Source organism: Bufo bufo, chromosome 10, assembly GCF_905171765.1.
Source record: "Bufo bufo chromosome 10, aBufBuf1.1, whole genome shotgun sequence".
NCBI lineage: Eukaryota > Metazoa > Chordata > Amphibia > Anura > Bufonidae > Bufo > Bufo bufo.
Genome location: NC_053398.1, coordinates 7,096,874 through 7,118,507, shown reverse-complemented (window position 1 = coordinate 7,118,507; position 21,634 = coordinate 7,096,874). Strand labels below are relative to the sequence as shown.

At 45.7% G+C, this 21,634-nt stretch overlaps 1 protein-coding gene across 1 annotated transcript in view; it reads left to right on the top strand.

Moving 5' to 3' along the window:
* Nucleotides 1-21,634, top strand: part of SOX6 (SRY-box transcription factor 6) — a 298,295-nt gene that overhangs the window by 39,184 nt on the left and 237,477 nt on the right. Inside the window, 2 exon segments of the mRNA XM_040410826.1 lie at nucleotides 273-340; nucleotides 8,583-8,712. The gene's annotated coding sequence lies outside the window, so the exon portion shown is untranslated.

Here is a 21,634-nt window from a genome sequence, read left to right as displayed (position 1 = left end):
CAGAGGATAGAACCTTCTGCTTCTGGCTGCAACCACATATAATGGCTGCCACATGTGGGAGTGCCTGGTTATAGTCAGACTCGCTGGGCTCACACATGGCGGTAATGTATATTGCAAAACTGCAAACACTGTACCGCAAGCAAAAAAAACATTGCAATCCGATCCACTGCCTCACTCCCCTGTATTGGCCGGACCGTACTCCATCTTATCCATTGATTACCCACGATGCCGGCTCTTTGGTCTCATTGCACTTTTCTTTCTTCTCTCCACAGATCAGTTTCATGACTTCACGGGCAGTCGAGCAGTGACGTGTGGCGCCCACCGGTTTTCTCGACTTTATGTAAGTAGCTGATATTCATCCTGTTTATAAGTCATGCAGATTCTGGAATTACATAGACCCTGTACACGAGACTGGCTGAATGTTCCATTCACTCAATGCCAGTCTGCTGCATCAAAAGCCAACAAGATAATGTCTTGTATTGGGAAATGCACGGTTTCTAAGAAAGTAGTACATGACCCCTTTATAAAGCATTTTTTACATCATCATGAATACTTTTGGATAAGTGAGACACAACTAACTTGATATGAGGCGTTGAAGACCCCAGTTTTTTTTTTTGCATTTCCCTCTCTCCTAGAGAATAAGGGGTCATTGCTTGTGTTTCTTATGGGAATGTGAAATCTGTGCATTACTGTCCAGGGGTCTGTGCTCTGGCCAGTGGGAGCCAGAGATTTACAGGCATTGTAGGGCTGACCTTGGCTTTATCCAAGGAGGGGTTGTCAGCTTTGGTTTTTTAACTTCAACTGGGCTGATGATTGGAGGAATCGTGACATTACTGACCCCTCAAAAAGAAAAGATAAAAGTTGTCATGCGGTAAAGTGTAATTTGCTCTTGGGACTTTTCCCTCCTGTTGCTGGTTTCTTTTCTCTTTGCATGAGTGGATGGTCTGTTCCTGGTGTGACATCACACTTTTTGTTTCTGCTAATCAAATACTGTCCCCCTCTCACAGCAGAGAAACTGCAGATGTATCCCCATCTTCCCCCTCTCAAAGCAGAGAAACTGCGGTTTCATCCCCCTCCTCCCCTATCACAGAAGAGACACTACAGCTAACTTCCCCTCCTCCCCCATCATAGCAAAGAAACTGCCGCTGCATACCCCTCCTCCCCTATCGCAGAAGAGACACTGCAGCTAAATCCCCCCTTTCCCTATTTCTCTCTCTTCCCCTTCTCCTCTCATAGCAGAAAAACTACAGCTCTTCTTCCCCATCTGACAGAAGGCACTTTAGTTGTTCCCCCTCCTCCCTTATCACGGAAGAAAATCTGTAGCTTCATCCCCTCCTCCCTGTCCTTCACCTATTGCAGCAAACTGCAACTGCACCCCCGTCTCCCCTGTCACAGCAGAGAAACTGCAGCTGCATCCGCTTCCTCTCCCTATCCTAGCAGAGAAACTGCAACTACATTCTTTCACTCTTCTCCTCCTCCTTTCATGGCATAGAAACTGCAGCTGCACCGCCTTCCTCACCCTCCTCCTCCTATTACAGCAGAGCTACATTGCAGCTGAATCCCCCTCTTCCCCCTCTCAGAGCAGAAAAACTGCAGCTGCATCTCCCTCCTCCTCCTATCAGAGAAGGGAAACTGCAGCTGCATTCCCTCCACCCCTTCTCTTCCTTCTCCCCCTCTCACAGCAGAGGAACTGTAGCTGCATTCCCTCATCCTCCTGTGACAATGGAGACACTGCAGCTGACCCCCCTCCTTCACCTATTCTCTCCCTGTCACAGCAGAGAAACTGCAGCTGCATCCCCTCCTCTCCATTTTACTCCTATCAGAGCAAAGAAAGTGTAGCCGTGTCCCCTCCTCCAGAACCTCCTGTACCTCCTACACCTATTAGAGCAATGAAAGTGAATCTACATCCCCTTCTTCACCCCTCCTCCCACTATCAGAGAAAGTGCATCTATATCCCCTCCTCCCACTATTAGAGCAAGTGCAGCTTCATCCCCTCCTCCACCCCTCCTCTCCCTCCTCCCACTATTAGAGCAAGTGCAGCCTCCTCTCCCTCCTCCACCCCTCCTCTCCCTCCTCCCCCCTCCTCTCTCTCCTCCCCCCTCCTCTCCCTCCTCCCACTATTAGAGCAAGTGCATCAGCATCCCCTTCTCCGCCCCTCCTTCCCCTATCAGAGCAGAGAAAGTGCAGCTGCATCCCCGCCTCTCCCTTCTCCCCCTATCAGAGCAGAGAAAGTGCATCTTCATCCCCTCCTCCTCCTTTCAGCAGAGAGAGTGCAGCTGCATCCCCTCCTCCCCCTCTCACAGCATAGAAGCTCTAACCTCATCCTCCTCTCCTCTTCTATTTGTGGCATTACAGCTGGCTGATTTCCTGAGGACTATAGAGGTTTGTGAACATTTACAGGAAAGAGGTCACAGGCTGAGCATTACGTATTGGAAGAGCAGACGCCTCCCAGCAGCACAGAGTATTTTAGGAGGAGTGTGTTGATCTTGTGGAAGGTCACAGGCTGAAAGTTAGGGATCATAGTGGGTTCCCAAGCAACACAGAGTATTTCAAGAGAAATGGTGAAATCTTGAGGTGCACATTATTGTAATGCTGCCTGTGTGAATGTGCTGTAATCCTTCTCCACTGGTGATTTTGATCTCGGCCTGTCCACGTAGCGGTCCCACATGACAGATCGACCACGTTTTCCGCATTGTAAGGGGTTTACAAGGAAACAGTGATTTCCAGCGACACTCAAACGTTACAGTGAAAGGCTTCAGATTTGTGTGTATGAGGGGAGCAGGGTACGCAGCTCCTTAGCACACCACCTACCTCTGACACCCACCGTCTCCAACTGAAGGCGCCTTTCTGGGAGTGAGCAGCGACTCATTTTACCTGAAACAACCCCAGTCAGCTGATGTGGTTGCCTGTAAGATGAGTCCGAGCAGGAAGGACGCACATGGCGCTGGACACGGGGAGCGCTATTTCCAGCGCACGCTTCTCATAGTGAAAGCTATGGACAATAGCAGGGACTGTGCTGTTTTGGGAGCATCAGCTCAGCCTGTAAGTTACACCTGAAATCCGAGAGAATGCGTGTGATAAAACACATACAGGGCGGATATTTATAGTGCCGCGCTCCATCTGCACCCCTTGTCTGCACAATGCACCTGTTCTGTATTATTTATGTCAGCGGAAATATGTTCCCCTAAATCAACTCCGCCTGCAGGAGCGGCTCATGTGTCTGCTGACAGGCAGAGCTCCACCATGTCTCTGCCGACCTCTATTTGAAATTGGTCACTCTGCAATATAGACATTGTGCTCACTCCCGGAGCTGCATTCACAATTCTGCTGCTTGCTGCCACACAGTGCCTTATAGTGGAATAAATCAGCTGGATTGTGATTGCAGCTCTGGCTGTGCTTGGAGTATAAAGCATGAACGGACATGGTGACCTTGGGATACACTGGTATTGGGGTATATATTTTTTAATACAATATTTTCTGCGTGCTCCCCACAATTACTCCAGTGACCACACACGCACATGATGACATCACCGCGCCAATTATTTCTAATAGACGGGGGTGAGTGGTGGGCGCACGGAGCGGGTGGGATTGGCTTGTCCTTGCTCACAGCTCCTTCACTGAAGTTTTGGAAAGCCAAAGAAGTAGGTGGAAACCTGAAGCTGGAATCTGCCCTGAACGCCGCCCGGCCCATTTGCGATTGTGCTTCCCACACGTTTGTACCGTGGTGCGGGGCATGAGCGGTGACAGAAAGTCTCACAGCGGGCGTGTGTGCTGTCATCCGGCCTGATTTATAAAGTGAAATGTCTCTTACATGCAGCAGATTTGGAGCGGCCCCTGTGAGGGGAGAGAGGGATTTCTATGAAGTATCAACAGCCACGTATTGTGTCCAGCCGTAACGTAAAGCTGCAGGCGGGCTGTGAGGGTGCAGGGGGCGGTGGCATGCTGGTGGCCTATGGATGACATCACCGGACTCGGGCGCCGTCGCCTCAGGTTCTGTCTGTTGTCAAAAGTTTATGCCGATGTCAGTAACTCAGAGATGACCTCATCTGTGGTGACTCCAGAAAATAAGTTGTCACCTCAAGACCATACCTGAGTGTGCGATGCTCTGCAGAGCAGATCACTATGTGTCTATTAGGAGGTAACAGGGACTGAGCAATGTTCTGCAGATATCTAGAGATCAGAGGTATAATAATCTGCAGGATATATCACTATGTATCTGTCAGGAGGTAGAGAAGACAGTGATGTTCAAATCTCTAGAAATCTCATATCCATCTATCTGTTTATCTATCTCTCACTTGTCTCTCTCTTTATCCTGCCCACCTGTCTCTATATATACCGCTTACCTGTCGCTCTCTTTATCCCGCTCACCTGTATTTTTATATACTGCTCACTTGTCTCTATATACCGCTCACATGTCTCTCTCTATATATATATATATATATATATATATATATATATATATATATATATATATATATAACTCGCCTGTCTCTCTCTTTATCCCACTCACCTGTCTCTATATATACCGCTCACCTGTCTCTATATATACCGCTCACCTGTCTCTATATATACCGCTCACCCGTCTCTATATATACCGCTCACCCGTCTCTATATATACCGCTCACCTGTCTCTATATATACCGCTCACCTGTCTCTATATATACCGCTCACCTGTCTCTATATATACCGCTCACCTGTCTCTATATATACCGCTCACCTGTCTCTATATATACCGCTCACCTGTCTCTATATATACCGCTCACCCGTCTCTATATATACCGCTCACCCGTCTCTATATATACCGCTCACCCGTCTCTATATATACCGCTTACCCGTCTCTATATATACCGCTCACCCGTCTCTATATATACCGCTCACCCGTCTCTATATATACCGCTCACCCGTCTCTATATATACCGCTCACCCGTCTCTATATATACCGCTCACCCGTCTCTATATATACCGCTCACCCGTCTCTATATATACCGCTCACCCGTCTCTATATATACCGCTCACCCGTCTCTATATATACCGCTCACCCGTCTCTATATATACCGCTCACCCGTCTCTTCATATACCGCTCACCTGTTTCTTTCCTTATCCCGCTCACCTGTTTCTTTCCTTATCCCGCTCACCTGTTTCTTTCCTTATCCCGCTCACCTGTTTCTTTCCTTATCCTGTCTCTCTCTCTTTATCCTGCTCTGTCTTAATATATACCGCTCACCTGTCTCTCTTTTTCCCGCTCACCTGTCTTTTTATATACTGCTCACCTGTCTATATATACCACTCACCTCTCTCTCTCTTTGGCCTCATGCACACAAACGTTGTTTGTTTCCGTGTCCGTTCCGTTTTTGTTTTTTTTGTCCGCATGAGTATGTCCGTTCCGTTGCCCCGCAAAAAAAATAGTGTATGTCCTATTTTTTTCTAGTTTGCGGACAAGGATAGGCATTATTACAATGGATCCGCAAAAAAAAAAACGGATCCTCCAAAAACGGATGCCATACGGAACGTCATCCTTTTTTTTTTTTTTGCAGATCCGCAATACACATACGGTCATGTGCATGTAGCCTTTATCCTGCTCACATGTATCTCTCTTTATCCCTCTCACCTGTCTTTTTATATACTGCTCACCTGTCTCTATATATACCACTCACCTGTCTCTCTCTTTATCTCACTCGTCTCTCTTTATCCTTCTCACCTGTCTCTATATATAGCGCTTGCCTGTTTCTTTCCTTATCCCGCTCACCTGTCTTTCTCTTTATCCCGCTCACCTGTCTTTCTTTTTATATACCGCTCACCTGTCTCTCCCTTTATCCCGCTTACCTGTCTCTCCCTTTATCCCGCTTACCTGTCTCTCCCTTTATCCCGCTTACCTGTCTCTCCCTTTATCCCGCTTACCTGTCTCTCCCTTTATCCCGCTTACCTGTCTCTCTCTCTTTATCCCGCTTACCTGTCTCTCTCTCTTTATCCCGCTTACCTGTCTCTCTCTCTTTATCCCGCTTACCTGTCTCTCTCTCTTTATCCCGCTTACCTGTCTCTCTCTTTATCCCGCTTACCTGTCTCTCTCTCTTTATCCCGCTTACCTGTCTCTCTCTCTTTATCCCGCTTACCTGTCTCTCTCTCTTTATCCCGCTTACCTGTCTCTCTCTCTTTATCCCGCTTACCTGTCTCTCTCTCTTTATCCCGCTTACCTGTCTCTCTCTCTTTATCCCGCTTACCTGTCTCTCTCTCTTTATCCCGCTTACCTGTCTCTCTCTCTTTATCCCGCTTACCTGTCTCTCTCTCTTTATCCCGCTTACCTGTCTCTCTCTCTTTATCCCGCTTACCTGTCTCTATATTTACCGCTCACTTGTCACTATAAACACTATAAAATGCTCATGGAGCTTCGCAGCCTCTTCAAACAGGAGGCAAACCCCTGCTTAACCTGAGGATAAGCCATCGGTATCAAATTCCCGAATAACCCCTTCACGTCCACATTGGCTAACACCGCAACGGATGCTGTGATCTGACAGGAATACATCTTGACCTTGGAGTTCACCTCTAATCTTTTTGGAACTTATTTTGGGCATTTTGGTTACCATTCGTATTATCAGTCTCTTCAATTTGTCATCAATTTTCCTCTTGTGACCACGTCCAGGGAGGGCTGATGTCTGAAGACACCAGTGATGTAATTACAGGAGACTACTTAGTTTAATTGTCCGTATGGTCACGTTATTTTCAGTCTCTTCTAGGGGAACCATCATTTATGCCCGGTACAGTTTCATTAGTTTGTTTTTATAAAATGATTCTGTTTAAGGCTCTTGCACACAACCGTAGCCTGTTCTGCTGTCCGCAAATTGTGGATACACAAAAAACGGATACCACTCGTGTGTTCTGCATTTTGTGGAACTGAATGTCCAGCCCATAATAGAACAGTCCTATCCGTGTCTGTAATGCGGACAACAATAGGACATGTTCTATATTTTTGTGGGGCCATGGGACGGACATACGGATGCTGATAGTACATGGTGAATGGGTCCACATCCAACTCGCACGAAATGCGAATCGGATGTGGACATATGAATGGGGCCCAAACCACAATTTAGAACGAATCTGATCTTCAGTAAATTTTCATTCATCAAAAAAATAAATAAATAAATAGAAAACATGGATCGCACATCCACATGCTATGTATTGATCTGTCTCTGCTTCTCAGCGTAATGAATAGTATACAGCCTCTGATATACGTACTGTACACAAGGCATTAGTATACGCTTTGAGCAAAATGCATAAACCCACTCTCCATTCAAAGGTTGCCACCTCGAGTGGAACCTACTCTAATTTGGCGTGGCATCATGTGGCGACACTGCAGCACTGCACCAGTAGGCGGCGGGACCCAGCCTTCAAACAGCACCCCTCCCTGCTGCTGGACAATGCCACACTGGCACTGGGCCCCGCCAGCACAGCAACAGTGGCAACCATGAAGTACCACCCGTGTGAACAGATGTCAAAGCTGACCTTTCCATGTGCTTTCAGGAACTCCAACTGAGAACTGGTAGGAATTAATTAAGCCTTACGGTATGTAGATTAGGGTTTGGTATACTATTTATTATCAAAAGCAATAATCGATCAATGCATAGCATGGGGATATACGATCCATGCTTTTATCTGCTATCTATCTCTTATATCTATCCTTCTGTCTATCTATGTGGGGTTGATGACAGCAGATAATCGGAGGTGCGTTGGATGATTTTTTTGGGCGGCTCGGAGAGTTCTGTGGCAGTCCCGCTGATTATATCGTTAGGTTAATGAGTGTAATTTATCAGCCGGTCATTATCTCTTTCACTGTCCCCGCAGTCCCTGTAACCCTGGGGACGGGAGAGTGCAATTAACCCCTTCCCTTCCACAGGTGCTCTGCTCATACCCCAGTTAAATTACCAGCAGGTGATTTGGTGTACACAGCACAAGGAAGGTGAACACGTTAATGTCGCCATACATTGCTGCCAGCTCGATCCCAGCTCCGCTCGCTGCTTCTCTGCCTTCAGACTCCGAACCCGCACCATTCACCACATGCCCTGCGTCGTCCTCCCCACCGGTAACTGCACTGTGGCGTCCTCCCCACCGGTAACTGCACTGTGGCGTCCTCCCCACCGGTAACTGCACTTTGGCGTCCTCCCCACCGGTAACTGCACTGTGGCGTCCTCCCCACCGGTAACTGCACTGTGGCGTCCTCCCCACCGGTAGTCCCAACACCAATAGCTGTAACATTTGTACCACCATTACCCATGCCCCTTTATAATGCCCCTACAAAGCTTCATTATAACTGTAGAATAATCTGCTGAATGTTCTGATGTTACTTGCGCCATTTTATAAATTATGTGGCTCAGAGTATATACCGCTACAGTCATATAGCGTGGAGGATGGATGAATCCAAGTCCATTATAATCCAGGTACCATCATTCCTCCCCCTCCTCCTATACTTGAGTGTAAAATAATGTGTGAAAAAAGTTCCTTTGTATCAAATTAGACTTCTCCTAAGTACACGGAGCATCCTCAGTGGTCCCCGACTCTGGAATCACTTCACTTTTCCATTTTATGTCTAGGCCTTGGACAAAAAGTCATTTGGAGCTTCCACTCTTCACTGTTTCATGTGCTCGGTGCATCAAAGAAAGAAGACGGACTTGGAGGGAATGCATCAACCAGAGCAGAAATAACACGTGTCGCCACACCGAGGTCAGCACTGAGCCGTCCACGTGACACCGCCAAGACGAGGTGCCAAATAGCAGTGCCCGGTTTTCACTCCAAACAAATAATAGATTTTTGGGCAGATTTACTATTGAAAATCCCCCAGTTTTTGTCCATTTTGGTGTGCATGCTTTGTATCACATTTACCAAGTTCTCACCATGGGAAAAGGGGCATGGCTTCACAGCAAAGGTGCTTGGCCTAAATGTGCCTCCATGCCCCAAAAATTGTAGAGCATTTTGGGGAGAAACTACGCCAACTTAGGGCAGGTTCACATTACCGTTAGAAATTCCGTTACAGTGTTCTATAACTCGGTATAACGGAATTTTAGGACGGAATAAAAACTGAACCCTTTATGAGGCATTCTGTTTTGCTCTGTCCTAATACGTGTCTATGGGCAGAAATAACGGTTCCGTTATACATGACGACTTTTTTTTCTGTCATGTATATCGGAACAAAACGGTAGATTAGAGTTGGGAGTCTGGGTCAGGTACTAGATAGCTAAGGGCTGGTACACTAGGTTATATTTGTACAAATTTTAATAGCCTTTTGGAGTTTTTTACATTAATTTTTTCTTAATTAACTTCAAACTGAAGAACAGGTTCAGATTTACTAATGTATCTGCCCCAAAAATCTGCCCGAAGAAGTGGCACAAAATGGATAAGTTTGGTGAATTTAGGGTTTCTACACTCTTTTCCTGACATGTTTGATAAAGGTAAAGTGGGTGGAGCTACATGGAAAGGAGGCCTAAGATGCGCCATTTTGCCCCCAAATTTTGGTGTAATTCTAGTGTACAAATATGTCTTAAAGTAAGCCAACCAATAGATGGTATAGAGCCTGAGACAAGTGTCTATCCCTGCACTAGATCTATCTTCCAGCCTGAGGCCCTGTGATAAATCTGCTGCAGGTGTCGAGCGCCGCCATCTACAGGATTAGTAAATCTGGTGCAGGTCTAGATGGCTGCCATCTACAGGATTAGTAAATCTGCTGCAGGTCTAGAGCGCCGCCATCTACAGGATTAGTAAATCTGCTGCAGGTCTAGAGCGCCGCCATCTACAGGATTAGTAAATCTGGTGCAGGTCTAGATGGCTGCCATCTACAGGATTAGTAAATCTGCTGCAGGCCTAGAGCGCCGCCATCTACAGGATTAGTAAATCTGCTGCAGGTCTAGAGCGCCGCCATCTACAGGATTAGTAAATCTGGTGCAGGTCTAGATGGCTGCCATCTACAGGATTAGTAAATCTGCTGCAGGTCTAGAGCGCCGCCATCTACAGGATTAGTAAATCTGCTGCAGGTCTAGAGCGCCGCCATCTACAGGATTAGTAAATCTGGTGCAGGTCTAGAGCGCCGCCATCTACAGGATTAGTAAATCTGGTGCAGGTCTAGATGGCTGCCATCTACAGGATTAGTAAATCTGCTGCAGGTCTAGAGCGCCGCCATCTACAGGATTAGTAAATCTGGTGCAGGCCTAGATGGCCGCCATCTACAGGATTAGTAAATCTGCTGCAGGTCTAGAGCGCCGCCATCTACAGGATTAGTAAATCTGGTGCCGGTCTAGATGGCCGCCATCTACAGGATTAGTAAATCTGCTGCAGGTCTAGAGCGCCGCCATCTGCAGGATTAGTGAATCTAGTGCAGGTCTAGATGGCTTCCGTCTACAGGATTAGTAAATTTGTGCCAGAGTCTTAAAAAGTTTGAGAACTTTTTGATTTGCAAAGATTTATTTGCCAAGGGCTAGACACTGCCCCTTTAATTAGCGGCCTTCATCACAGGCAATCTGATTTTGTGTGCTATGATAAATGAGTGGATCCTGAGTGATCCTTCTGGAGATGATGGGTGTGCTCACACAGACTCGTCTTACAGAGCGGAGCACGGTGAGGCTTTCTGTCCCGGAGCGCAGTTTATTGAGTTATTTAGAGGTGATGCCTGCATAATCCGAGCGCCAGAGCGGTGTTTATCCAGGGACGCATCCGGCAACCAGAGAACAATCGAGGCAGTAATTGCTGCAGCGGGGGTCATTCCCTGGGAGAGCCGGGATGGGTGTGAGCGGAGCACGCCACGCCGCTTCTGCTTGCCAGCGACAAGCTTGGTATAAAGCTTCTAGTAGGATGTTATTTGAAAGCTGTCAAACCATGTTAAAAACGAGCGATTCGTCAGAGGCCCCCGTGGCCACAACTGAACATGTAGCCTTGTCTCTCTCATTATAAAATGCATGTTTATAAAGTTCCGCGGAGCATCCAATTCCCTGTTCATTTATATCAGCAAGACTTAACTTGCTCATTAATCTAAATTCTTTTGCAACTTTAATCTACATGTTTAATTAATCATAAAATGAGGCCGTCAGTAATTCCAGCAATGTGCGCCTTGTTATCAGATGCATTTAATCACTCTTCTGCGCTCTCATTTGGAAACACCTGAATTTGTCGAGAGCAGTTTAAAGAAGAATAAATTATCCTTTGTCAGTGTACTTCACTCCACTAATAAGATCTTTATTTCCGAGCGCCCCGTTTGTCATCCTCTCGCCCCGCGCCTCCGCGTAGAGCTGCATTACACAATTGCCAACAGATGGGAATCACAGCCTCGCACCCGCAGGGTCGGGGGCCTTATTTAATTCATCTCTCTTATTTACAACTAATTAAGCCATGTCATTTTGGTTTTAATGAGAATAACCTCTGGCGATTCAATGGATTCGCTAAAATATTTCTTGAAATCTATATTGGCAATTTAGTGAAGGCAGCTTTAGGTGTCAGATTGACAGGAAAAAAAAATCCAAAAACGGAATGTAATTATTGAAATTTCCTCTCCGACCGGCGACACTTTTCTGTTCTGTGAGAGACGTGTTGGGAGCGCTTTATTTTTACCGGTTCTCATCGCGCCGAATAATCAGGTCGATCGTCTTTCTGACAACTTTACTCCATGAAAAATCTCTGATCCAGAACCTAATATTTCTGACGCATCAGTCACATAAGGCGTCCAAATGGAAAAGAAAAATGAAGAAATGGGGGCGGTTTCCACGGTGGAGAAGGAGATGCCATGCAATGTAATGAGGAGTCACGAAACGTGTAATGTGATATCGCGTCTGATGACATTTTACAGATTGTCCTCGACCAGATTTGGAATTTCAGGTGAAAAATACATCTCCCCCCCCCCCTCCTTAAACAGAAGCATAACATAAGCTGCAAAAGTGTCAGCCCCTGAAGCTTTCCCAGGGAACTTTCTGGAATGTGAAGCTTTTTCAGACGTAAGTGTCACATTCTGCATCTTTCGCCCTGTAGAAGAGCATTTACGGTGCCCCATCCCCCGTTACACGTTTCTTCTGATTGTTTCTTACTTTTTCATCGTTTTTACTCTTTCTATGTCTCCAGGGACGCGCGACCACCGATTCTAGAAGTGAAGGGACAATGAACTTCACTGTCAGAAGGAGACATCCGGAGAACGCGCTCTCATCGCTGCTGTATAAATATACAGACAAAGTTGATTTTTGAAACTCGTTTTCTCCGGGATCCTCATCAACCAAATTACCAGGAAAATAAGAAATTAATATCTTTTCCTTTGCAGCTGTGCAGTGGAAGCAGAACGAAGGCTTGTTAAATTAATTAATCATTTCAATTAGCGCTTCTTCTCCAGAATAGACTGATTCCTATCAGGGCAGATAAGGCAGTGACCCGCTCCTGCAAATCACAGTTAACGCCTCAACTTCCGACGACAACTCATCCACAGACGCTCACCATGGAATCTCTTCCCCCGAGGACTTGTCGTGTTACCGCAAAGTCCAAGGGTTACTGTGCAGATACGCCATCACACCCAGCATCCAACCAAACCACCAAAAACTTCCCTGACACTATGAGATAGGCCATCAGATGTCATAGAGGCCTATCTAACCCCAGCCGCTCACTAGGGCACTTGGTGGCATCCGCCATGACACTGTGGTGACAACTAACCACTGTATATGGCAGGCACCTGGATACTGGTGACCTCACTGAAACCTGTGGATGTGTTCATGACACTTGTGGACCCAAATATATAGAAGTAGAATAAGAAGTCTAACGCTGTGGGAAAATGTATGTTGTGGAGAGGACAGAGGCTTGTGTGAGTCACTGAAAGTCCCAGCAAGTGTCTTCTCCAGATGATAGCATCTCGAGGAGTTCTCGGCACGTGACAATATCAGGCTCGGTTCATAACATCTCCATACACCCACCTTATTTCGTTGACTGGTGATGTCAGGAAAGAAGCTGTCAAGGACTTCCCAAGATTAGCTCCCTAGAGCTCATGAGGTATATTATTCCGATTACTGCGATCTGCCTCCCGCCCGCTCCTTCACGCCCGGCCACAGAGCTGCATTGTGCTCGCTCCAGATTGGGTTCACGCGTAATGGAGGAGAGTTTATTTGGGAAGCCATTAGTTCCTTGAGAAGTTACCCTGAGCTTGGGCTAAAGGTAAAAAGAGCTCTGCACCCATGAGGCCTCTTTAGGGCCTAGTATATTGCGCACCTATTTGTTGCAGGGTCACGTGGACAAATAATGAATGGATTTTGGGTTAATTGTTATCCTGAACAATAGTGATGGTTACGATGTGAGCAGAGTTGTGTGTGACAGGGTGGCGATACTATGGCTGCCATATTCCCTGTCACTGGGATTATTCTGTACAGCCGATCCAACCAGGGAGGTCACCACAGGGGCCGATGCCCCCACTGGGGTCCTTATTACGGCGTAAATGACAACCAAACGTGCAGGAAGTCCCAGGCCTGGTAGAGTGGCGAGATTTCGCGGATGAGGCCGGGACATCCGCGGGTTTATACTCATGTGATTGGTTCTGAGTCGGATCTTCTTTTTTATCTCTACTGGAATTTTTTTAAACTTTTTTCTTTTTCCCCAGGTTATTCTGCTGTGTTTAGTTCCAGCAATTGTTATTTTTTCTATTTTACTAAAAAAAAATTCATTGAAGAAAACGATTCGTAGACGTCAAATATTCAGCATTTTGTACATTTACAATCATTAGCAAATCAAAGGAAAGTTGTGCTTTGACGGAGGTCATTCATGTTGGTTTGTATAGGTGACAAGGTGTATTGCTTGCCAATTATTGTTTATACTCTCCTCCTCAAAAAATGCATGAGACACGTTCACACCTGCATTTTTTCAAGACAAAATAAGAATCAATTAAAAAAATAAATAAAGCTATACTTAGAATCTATCTGATAGAGTTCCCGTAATTTTGCTGTCTACTTAAATCTTTGCGTTGGCTTCAGAAAGTGCATCAAAGTTGCGAATGCGAATATGCTAGTAGGTTTCACGTGTGGTTTCAGGTGGACAGATGTTTTTTTAAAGTCTATAGTTTATATTTAGTGTGTGGTGTTTTTTTCTGGTGTTTTTCCCTAAGCTTCTTAGTAGGACTTGAAAAACGCCACAAAACACACATGACTAAGAACTGAATGGTGAAATTTTTACTGTAAATTGTGGCATTTTCTGTGCTTCTGCCTCACAGTAATTAGCAGTAGAACTGCGTGCGGTTTTGGCCGTGTCGGTACAGCCTTCGTTCGTCCAGTGCCCTGCATGGGGTGTGGCTCTCGAGGTGCGAGCAGGTGCGTCTGTAATAAAACCCGAGATGCTCACCCCGACACCTGTCAAGGTCTGAAAACTTCAAAAACCCAAAATGACAAATAAACTGGGACTTTCTTTTATTTTTTTATTTTTTTTTCTGTAAAGAAACCCAATTAACAGCTGAGGTTGGAGCGCGTCGGGCGAGGAATGTTAAGGTGGCAGCGCCTCTTAAAATGACAGGAGCCCCATTAAGCGGCGCTGTCATTCAGATACACAGTGTCTGCCTGATTTCCATAAAATGAAATGAAGATGGTTGTGTGCGGTCCCCCGGCTGCAGTCATTGCCATAAACATATGCTCTGCGTCCTGCTGCCTTCCATCTTATTTATGACTTTAATTTGTTGTGTGGGCTGCGCTAGAAATTAAATTTAATACAATCCTCCCAGGACCCTGTCATATAATAACATGGTAATTTCTGTGTATCCTTTTGAAAAATGAGGAAATTAATTCTTACTGACATGTTCTAATTATTCCAGAGTGATCGGCAAATCCGTTCTTCCCAGCCCCTGAAGTCGAATGGCTGCTGTTCAAAGCGGAGGTGCTAATGTTGACCAGCCGCCCGTCTAATGTGCAGGAGGAAGGCGCCGCTGATTAGCACTGAGAGTGCTGCAAACTTCTTTAGAAATAAGTGAAAAAAAGGAAAAGTATGTGCAACATTCTCCCCCCCCCCCCCCCCCCCACGTAATAAGACGATAATAACCTAGATATCACCGTCATGGACACCTGAGCGATGGATCCAGCGCCGTCCATGTGTCCAGGCCAATTGTCATATAATGCAACAGACGTCCCGATCCCCCACCACTGAGTGGGATTTTAGGGTTTTTACTTGCCCTTTTCTTTGTCCCAGGCTCTAGATTTTTCTACTTTTCATCCTATGCATCATCTTATAGCAGAAATGGTAAAAATTCTGAGAAGGTTTTTTTGTTTGTACGGTTAGACTACCTGCATGCATCGCAGATCATATGTTGTTTTTTCCACACAGCTTTTCGTGTGGGGTAAAAAACAGCTTAAGGCTACTTTCACACTAGCGTTCGGGGCTCCGCTAGTGAGCTCCGTTTGAAGGGTCTCACAAGCGGCCTCGAACGCATCCGTACTGCCCCAATGCATTCTGAGTGGACGCGGATCCGCTCAGAATGCATCAGTCTGGCAGCGTTCAGCCTCCGCTCAGCAGGCGGACACACCGAACGCTGCAAGCCATGCGGAGGCAAACGGATCCGTCCAGACTTACAATGTAAGTCAATGGGGACGGATCAGTTTGAAGTTGACACAATATGGCTCAATTTTCAAACGGATCCGCCCCCCATTGACTTTCAATGTAAAGTCTGGACAGATCCGTCTGAACAACTTTCACACTTAGAATTTTTTCTAAACTATAATGCAGACGGATCCGTTCTGAACGGATCCAAACGTCTGCATTATAGGAGCGGATCCGTCTGTGCAGACACCAGACGGACCCGCTCTGAACGCAAGTGTGAAAGTATCCTTATTCAGTTGCAACAGAGCGGCAGCGCCGTGGCCCAGTGGTGGTTAGCGGTGGCTCAGTAGTTAGCACTGGTGACTTGGTTCATCTGGGTGGAGTTTGTATGTTCTCCCCATGTTTGCGTGGGTTTTCTCAGATTTCCTCCCACAGTCCATAGATATCCTGATAGGTAACTTAGATTGTGAGCTCCACTGGGGACAGCGCAGTGATGGTATCTGTACAGCGCTGCAGAATATGTCAGCTCTATGTAAGTGATGAGGATGTCTGTACAGCGCTGGGGAATATGTCAGCTCTATATAAGTGATGAGAATGTCTGTACAGTGCTGTGGAATATGTCAGTGATATATAAGTGATGAGAATGTCTGTACAGAGCTGCAGAATGTGTCAGTGATATATAAGTGATGAGAATGTCTGTACAGTGCTGCAGAATGTGTCAGTGATATATAAGTGATGAGAATGTCTGTACAGCGCTGGGGAATATGTCAGCTCTATATAAGTGATGAGAATGTCTGTACAGTGCTGCAGAATGTGTCAGTGATATATAAGTGATGAGAATGTCTGTACAGTGCTGCAGAATGTGTCAGTGATATATAAGTGATGAGAATGTCTGTACAGTGCTGCAGAATGTGTCAGTGATATATAAGTGATGAGAATGTCTGTACAGTGCTGTGGAATATGTCAGTGATATATAAGTGATGAGAATGTCTGTACAGCGCTGTGGAATATGTCAGTGATATATAAGTGATGAGAATGTCTGTACAGTGCTGTGGAATATGTCAGTGATATATAAGTGATGAGAATGTCCGTACAGCGCTGCAGAATATGTCATGATTTCACAGATCTCATGTACACGGTGCATATTTTTTCTGTGTGGAAATTGAGCCGCTGTGCAGATTTTACCTTTTGGAATACAAAGGTTGAGATCAGGGGCAAAATCTGCAACACAAAAATCCGTTTGTAAGCCGCCCTGTGTGCAGATAGTCTCTTCTGCCTCTTACTTTTTTTGGCTGCACCTTTTTTAATATTTTTTTTATTGCCACGTTTCTTAGTACACGTGCACATGTCCTGTATGTGGACTAATCACAGAGGACTCCCCGATGTCATTGTGGTCTGCCGCTCTCTCTGGGCGGTGGGGATGTACTGGGAGCTCCCTCTGTACGTAGGGCTGGCGCAGCGACAGGTTTGTTGTATTATTTCCACTCTGACCATAAGCTGCCCGCAGGAAGGTTAGCTGCTGGACTCCCAGTGATTGGCCATGAACTGTGGACTAACCCACCAGTAAGTCTTCAGTTCAGAACAGCGTCCCCACAGGAGAAACAGGGTATTACATAATGTCTATGAAATGCAGTGATGTGCTGGGTCCTCCAGGGCGAGAGGTGCTCTGTCTAGCTGCTCTCCACTTCTGGTGATAGATGAGGGTCTTAAATGGGAACTCCCCATTAACTCAGAAATTTGTAATAGGATATATGAAGGTGTTTTAGGAAAAATAACCACTTCTTTATCATGATGGATATTCCCCATTAATGCATACATGCATTCTGCAGATTCAATAACTCCCATTCTCCGCATTGAACGACTCCCCTGAGAAAAGGTGCTGAGCTTCTGCCATCTTGTAGTCTGTTCCATCTGCTGCAGTCTAAATGGTCATTTTTTATGAACCCCTTAATCCTAGGAGACCAAAGCCTCCCAGTGGAGGATGAGCCCCTGGAATGTGGCTCCTTGTGTATAGGAGGGAGCCCATCATACTGCTCCACATGACACTGACCTATGGAGTGACTTCCATAGAGATGCGGACAGAACGTGTAGTCAGGTAGGGAAGTCATGGCGCGCTCCTCACGTAACGTCTGACAGATATCTCTTCCATATTCATATGGATTTAATGCAGAATCCTCTCTTCTGAATCACGTTGTGCGAGCACAGGAGTCTATCGATCCCACCACCTATACATGTTTACATGGGGCTGCATTAACATCCTGACGCCAGCCATGTAATCACAGAGATAAGAGGCAGGGAGGGCACTGCACATAGATATCCAGTGGCAAGCCTAATACTCCAGTCACATCCAGAGCTGCATGAGGTAAGCTAATCTGAGCTGCTGTGAGTGTGTTCATCAGCACAGTCGTGCTCAGTAATGCAATTGTGAGTGCAGCTCTGGATGTGACTGGAGTATAGGACAGGATGAGCACAGGCCTCTGTTATCCCCAGGTGGCAGTCCTCCTCTGCCTCCTGTACCTCTTTACTGGGGATTCTCGGGCCCCATGCAGCCGCGCTCCAGACATTTGTCAGTGCTGGAAACATAAATGGTATTTTGTAGACTATTTCTGCCACCTATAGCATCCCGCAGGGTGAGGGGGGCTCATCAGTGATAATTAGCTCTAATAAACTTATTACAATTAATGATAATATTGTACAATCTCGCTCCTCACTGACACCTTCTATTCCCCCGAGTTCAACATTTGCTTTTTAATTGAATCACGGTTTCTGCCAGATCATGACGATGTAACGTGGAGCTTCTCGCACTTGTTCCTGACGCTGAGGCTCAAAAACTAGTTTATAGTAGAGGTAGCCAAAATAATTAAATGATATATCATACAGTAAAATAATATAATAAAATACAAATATAATCAAATAATAACGTGATATAATAATAGCAATAATATAACACAATCTAACAAAATGCTCGAAATAATATAATAAAATGATGGAACTAATAGAAGAAAATTGGATAAATAATATAATGAAATTATGAAAAAAAATTATTGTAAAAATAACAGTATATATAAAATATTATCAACAATAATTTGATAACATAATAGTATGATAAAATAAAAATATAATAAAATGATACAATTAATAAAATAGTTGTAATAATATAGATGTAATGAAATATGATATGATTTCTATTATTTTATTATAATATAAAATAATCATAGTAATAATGTAATCAAATCATATAATAAAACAATAGAAATAATATGAATAGTATGAATTTAATAATAATATATAATACATTTGTGGTAATAATAGTAAATAGAGATTATTCTCGTCCTTCAGATAATATGAAGCTTATTTGTTAGGTGTCCGGCTGTCTGTGGTGACATCCATCTACTTCCCTGATCCAGTGCCAGTCAGTGCCCACTGCTGTAGTAATGTCCTCTGCCATTATCCCATGTACAGTATGACCATTAGGTGCTGGCACCCAGTTTTCCACGGACACTACTTTGAATAAATGTTGTTATACTCAACTGTACTTCTGAACCTGGAAGTTCAGGATGAGCAGATAGCTCCCTGCATCGCTTCTGTACGGTCCTAATGAAGAGGAGGCTGAGATCTATGGGGGTCCTAGTGGAGGGGGGGGGGCTGAGATTTGTGGGAGAGCTAAGGTCTATGGGGGTCCTAGTGGAGTGAGGACAGGTGTCTGCAGTGTCTCTGGCAGCATAGCAGTAGGGGGGGTGACCGCATTGGGTTGGGGGCCATTATTACAGGCATCTTGTGGTGTGTATATATACAAGCACCGTCCAGGAAAGGGTTACTAGTGGAATTCCACGCACAATCCTTCATCAGTCTCCACTGGTAACCAGTAAATAATTCAATGTGACAAGGTGACTCCAGTACGTGTTACGCTGCCGCCGCCAGCTCCACCCGCTGCAAAAATATTAGCGTCTGATAATGTGATGTCATTAACATCTTGTGGGGCGACACCTCACAACATCTGCTCGGTGCCCGACCCGAACCCCCATCATCATCAATATTATTATAATCTCATCATTTGTCGTTCTGTATTCATTATATTTAATTGCTTTATTTCTATGATGGGTTTTTTTCAACGTTTTTATTACGATCATCTTTATGAAGTTATTTTTGTCGTCGTCATCCTCGTTATTATTTTGCTCCTGTTGGTTTAGGCTTTTTCGGTGATGCCATCTTTATGACGTTATTTTTGTCGTCGTCATCCTCGTTATTATTATTTTGCTCCTCTTGGTTGAGTGTTTTTCGGTGACTCTTCCTGGGTGCAGGAATTCAGGTCTCGATGTGTAACCAGTTGTGATTTCGGGTGCGTTCTCTTTGGGTACCTGATGTGTCAGTTTACATACAGTGAACCCTCCAGAAGAACATCCCCTTATCCAGACCAAGATGTATTATAGACACCATCTTCTTTCAGAAGACCGGCCTGCAGTTCTTGGTGGTCGACTCCTGCAGATTTCACTGTACTTGGAGATCTCTCCTTCTCCTGGCATCTTTTCCACCTGTTTGTGCTTTTATTTGGTGCCCAACTCCGCTCATGTCAGCATGAAGGGCAGCGCTGGCATCTGCCGGCATGTGTGGGCACAGGCCTGGGGCTGAGGAGCGGACATCCCACAGACTGGACCGTTGTTGCTTATGAAGGTCGCCACCGGCTGGGCTCTTCCTTTGTATGTGAGTCTAGCTGTACGTTGTCCCCGCGGCTGTTTTGATGTCATCTGATGGGAATACCGTGAACCGCACATACGTAGGCTCCTGGCCACTACCGCCATATGCCCATCTGTCTGTATGGCATGAAGCCTGAACATCAGCTGCCTGGCCAAGTGCCCATCCAGTATGAAGCAGAGCTGAGCCGGCTGGTGTGCACAGCACCCCTCAATAAAGATGTGTCCCCACTTAGCGGGCGAGAGGCTAATCCGCTATCACATACACCCCACGTATCGGCTAAATGCCAAGAACGAGAGAAGGCATCAGCGCTGCTCCCGGTGTGATGTGCTGCCCTCTCACTGGGTCCAGAAGCTCACTATCTAATATACACCTGACACCAGACTGTGTGCCAGTTCTTCACCATTTTCATCATTTCTACTTGCTGTCAATGAATGGGGACTTTCTGATTTACATTCAGAGGCTGAGAACGTGAACATCCTAGTCCTGCTCACACAGCTGAGGGTATGGTACAGTGTTTCGGTGTAAGTAAGAACTGTCAGAACAGGAGGGGGATTTGTGCCACTGGAAGGTGTAGCTCAGAGACTGATACACTTCAACAAACCCTCAGCTAAGTAAACAGGACTAGATGAGGACAGACAGCAGAGATCGGAGGTCCTGTGTGGGAGATCTGGGATCATGGGGGGGTGTAAGCAGCCACATGTCTTATAGCTTTTGTTAGCCTGGATGCGTCTTGGGGTTACCCTGACTCCATGGGTCCCCCAGTTCCATGGGCCCCAGTCGCTGAGAAATGTGTGCTTTCCGTCCAGTGTCTGGGCTTGTGCTGCTCCGTGTTGACCCCGGGGGTGCAGATTTGGCCGCAGACTAGTACCTGCTGTGTACATGGCAGTCATTATGGCGCTCCCCCGTCTTCACCCCCTCCCTAATTATCTGGTTTGGTATGACATAAGCTCCATGAGACAACAAGAGTGGGATCCCATGGGAAGGCTTTGGCTGATCCTGGCAGAGATCCCGGGATTTGGTAACTCCCCCCTCACCGGCTGATTACGTGTTACAGACACTAAGCTGATGACAGATCCAACTGCGAAATACAGACAGGCCGGAGAATGTGAGCGCCCCCTGAAAATCTATCCCAAATTGTACCAGTCACATGTAAAACACAGGCAAATATATCACAGAGGGGTTATTGGTATACTATATAGCAGAGGGGTCACATATATAATGTATAAGAGGGGTTACATGTATAATATGTAACAGAGGGGTCACATATATAATATATAGCAGAGGGGTCACATATATAATGTATCAGAGGGATCACAAGTATAATATATAGCAGAGGGGTCACATATATAATGTATAAGGGGTTACATGTATAATATGTAACAGAGGGGTCACACATATAATATGTAACAGAGGGGTTCACATATAT